Source organism: Mchenga conophoros, linkage group LG18, assembly GCF_057382185.1.
Source record: "Mchenga conophoros isolate Kocher_MC1m ecotype Shallow Benthic linkage group LG18, M_conophoros_male_GT1.1, whole genome shotgun sequence".
Taxonomy (NCBI): domain Eukaryota; kingdom Metazoa; phylum Chordata; class Actinopteri; order Cichliformes; family Cichlidae; genus Mchenga; species Mchenga conophoros.
The window spans coordinates 40,867,442-40,871,547 of NC_140543.1; positions in this window are offsets into that span (position 1 = coordinate 40,867,442).

Sequence of the window (4,106 nt, forward strand, 5' to 3'; positions counted from 1 at the left end):
TGTGCGTCCCCGGGGCCTGCTGGAGGTCCAGGTCCATGCCCGATGTGAGTAGCAGCAGGGCCAGCGCGCCCAGGAGCACATCTTTTTCGACCGTAAAGGGAGACAGGAGGCCGACTCACTGCCTCGGCTAAATGGAGAGGGAATTTCAGAAGGGCCAGGGCACAAGCATGGACCTTTTCAGCTGTAAGGGAGGCAAGAGCAAGGTGTGATGTAGGTCCCCGGGGCCTGCTGGAGGTCCAGGTCCATGCCCGATGTGAGTAGCAGCAGGGCCAGCGCGCCCAGGAGCACATCTTTTTCGACCGTAAAGGGAGACAGGAGGCCGACTCACTGCCTCGGCTAAATGGAGAGGGAATTTCAGAAGGGCCAGGTCACAAGCATGGACCTTTTCAGCTGTAAGGGAGGCAAGAGCAAGGTGTGATGTAGGTCCCCGGGGCCTACTGGAGGTCCAGGTCCATGCCCGATGTGAGTAGCAGCCGGCGCCAGCGCGTCCAGGAGCACATCTTTTTCGACCGTAAAGGGAGACAGGAGGCCGACTCACTGCCTCGGCTAAATGGAGAGGGAATTTCAGAAGGGCCAGGGCAAAAGCATGGACCTTTTCAGCTGTAAGGGAGGCAAGAGCAAGGTGTGATGTAGGTCCCCGGGGCCTACTGGAGGTCCAGGTCCATGCCCGATGTGAGTAGCAGCCGGCGCCAGCGCGTCCAGGAGCACATCTTTTTCGACCGTAAAGGGAGACAGGAGGCCGACTCACTGCCTCGGCTAAATGGAGAGGGAATTTCAGAAGGGCCAGGGCAAAAGCATGGACCTTTTCAGCTGTAAGGGAGGCAAGAGCAAGGTGTGATGTAGGTCCCCGGGGCCTGCTGGAGGTCCAGGTCCATGCCCGATGTGAGTAGCAGCAGGGCCAGCGCGCCCAGGAGCACATCTTTTTCGACCGTAAAGGGAGACAGGAGGCCGACTCACTGCCTCGGCTAAATGGAGAGGGAATTTCAGAAGGGCCAGGGCACAAGCATGGACCTTTTCAGCTGTAAGGGAGGCAAGAGCAAGGTGTGATGTAGGTCCCCGGGGCCTGCTGGAGGTCCAGGTCCATGCCCGATGTGAGTAGCAGCAGGGCCAGCGCGCCAAGGAGCACATCTTTTTCGACCGTAAAGGGAGACAGGAGGCCGACTCACTGCCTCGGCTAAATGGAGAGGGAATTTCAGCAGGGCCAGGGCACAGGCATGGACCTTTTTCAGCTGTAAGGGAGGCAAGAGCAAGGTGTGATGTAGGTCCCCGGGGCCTGCTGGAGGTCCAGGTCCATGCCCGATGTGAGTAGCAGCAGGGCCAGCGCGCCCAGGAGCACATCTTTTTCGACCGTAAAGGAGACAGGAGGCCGACTCTCTGCCTCGGCTAAATGGAGAGGGAATTTCAGAAGGGCCAGGGCACAAGCATGGACCTTTTTCAGCTGTAAGGGAGGGAAGAGCAATGTGCGATGTAGGTCCCCGGGGCCTGCTGGAGGTCCAGGTCCATGCCCGATGTGAGTAGCAGCAGGGCCAGCGCGCCCAGGAGCACATCTTTTTCGACCGTAAAGGAGACAGGAGGCCGACTCTCTGCCTCGGCTAAATGGAGAGGGAATTTCAGAAGGGCCAGGGCACAAGCATGGACCTTTTTCAGCTGTAAGGGAGGGAAGAGCAATGTGCGATGTAGGTCCCCGGGGCCTGCTGGAGGTCCAGGTCCATGCCCGATGTGAGTAGCAGCAGGGCCAGCGCGCCCAGGAGCACATCTTTTTCGACCGTAAAGGGAGACAGGAGGCCGACTCACTGCCTCGGCTAAATGGAGAGGGAATTTCAGCAGGGCCAGGGCACAGGCATGGACCTTTTTCAGCTGTAAGGGAGGCAAGAGCAAGGTGCGATGTAGGTCCCCGGGGCCTGTTGTCGTACCATAGGCACGAGTGGTGTGTGTGTGTGGCAAAGAGTTTCTGCGCAGTGTACCAGGGGCACGGGGAAAGGTTGTTGTACCATAGGCACGAGAAAAGTTGTCGTACCATAGGCACGAGAAAAGTTGTCGTACCATAGGTACGAGGAGTGTGTGTGTGGCAAAGTGCTACTGAGCGGTGTACCAGGGGCACGGCGAAAAGTTGTTGTACCATAGGCACGAGAAAAGTTGTTGTACCATAGGCACGAGAAAAGCTGTCGTACCAGGGGCACGGAGGAAAGTTGTTGTACCATAGGCACGAGAAAAGTTGTCGTACCATAGGCACGAGGAGAGTTTGTGTGGCAAAGTGCTACTGAGCGGTGTACCAGGGGCACGGCGAAAGGTTGTTGTACCATAGGCACGAGAAAAGTTGTTGTACCATAGGCACGAGAAAAGCTGTCGTACCAGGGGCACGGAGGAAAGTTGTTGTACCATAGGCACGAGAAAAGTTGTTGTACCATAGGCACGAGAAAAGCTGTCGTACCAGGGGCACGGAGGAAAGTTGTTGTACCATAGGCACGAGAAAAGTTGTCGTACCATAGGCACGAGGAGAGTTTGTGTGGCAAAGTGCTACTGAGCGGTGTACCAGGGGCACGGCGAAAGGTTGTTGTACCATAGGCACGAGAAAAGTTGTTGTACCATAGGCACGAGAAAAGCTGTCGTACCAGGGGCACGGAGGAAAGTTGTTGTACCATAGGCACGAGAAAAGTTGTTGTACCATAGGCACGAGAAAAGCTGTCGTACCAGGGGCACGGAGGAAAGTTGTTGTACCATAGGCACGAGAAAAGTTGTCGTACCATAGGCACGAGGAGAGTTTGTGTGGCAAAGTGCTACTGAGCGGTGTACCAGGGGCACGGCGAAAAGTTGTTGTACCATAGGCACGAGAAAAGTTGTCGTACCATAGGCACGAGAAAAGTTGTCGTACCATAGGTACGAGAAAAGTTGTCGTACCATAGGCACAAGCAGTGCGTGCGTGTGTGTGGCAAAGTGTTTCTGCGCAGTGTACCAGGGGCATGTTTGAATTTACATTCTGGAGTACCAGGGGCACGAGGATTTTGCCAGTGGTGTTTTGCTTTGTCAGTGGGAGGGGGCTTAAGTGTGGGTCCACGGGGCCTGCTGGAGGTCAAGGTCCATGCTGGATATGCGCTGGAGCGTAACTACAAGAAAGGTAAGCTAGTGGGGGACTAGAGCAGGGGAGGATGTGCGTCCCCGGGGCATGCTGGAGGTCAAGGGCCATGCTGGATATGCAGTGGAGGGTAACTGCAGGAGAAGGAACGCTCATGGGGGATTAGAGCGGAGGAGTATGTGGGTCCTCGGGGCCTGCTGGAGGGCAAGGGCCATGCTGGATTTGTGGTGGAGGGTAACTGCGGGAGAAGGAAAGCTAGTGGGGGAGTAGAGCAGAGGAGTATGTTGGTCCCCGGGGCCTGCTGGAGGTCAAGGTCCGTGCTAGATACGTGGTACAGGGTTAACTGCGGGGGGGGGGGTAATGTGGGTTCACGGGGCCTGCTGGAGGTCAAGGTCCATGCTGGATATGCGCTGGAGCGTAACTGCAAGAAAGGAAAGCTAGTGGGGGAGTAGAGCAGGGGAGTATGTGGGTCCCCAGGGCCTGCTGGAGGTCCAGGTCCATGCTAGATATGTGGCACAGGGTAACTGCAGGGGGGGGGTAATGTGGGTCCACGGGGCCTGCTGGAAGTCAAGGTCCATGCTAGACATGTGGTACAGGGTAACTGCAGGGGAAGGGGGGGGGGGGTAATGTGGGTCCCCGGGGCCTGCTGGAGGTCAAGGTCCGTGCTAGATATGTGGTACAGGGTTAACTGCAGGAGGGGGGGGGGGGGGGGGGGTAATGTGGGTTCACGGGGCCTGCTGGAGGTCAAGGTCCATGCTGGATATGCGCTGGAGCGTAACTGCAAGAAAGGAAAGCTAGTGGGGGAGTAGAGCAGGGGAGTATGTGGGTCCCCAGGGCCTGCTGGAGGTCCAGGTCCATGCTAGATATGTGGCACAGGGTAACTGCAGGGGGGGGTAATGTGGGTCCACGGGGCCTGCTGGAAGTCAAGGTCCATGCTAGACATGTGGTACAGGGTAACTGCAGGGGGAAGGGGGGGGGGGGGGTAATGTGGGTCCCCGGGGCCTGCTGGAGGTCAAGGTCCGTGCTAGATATG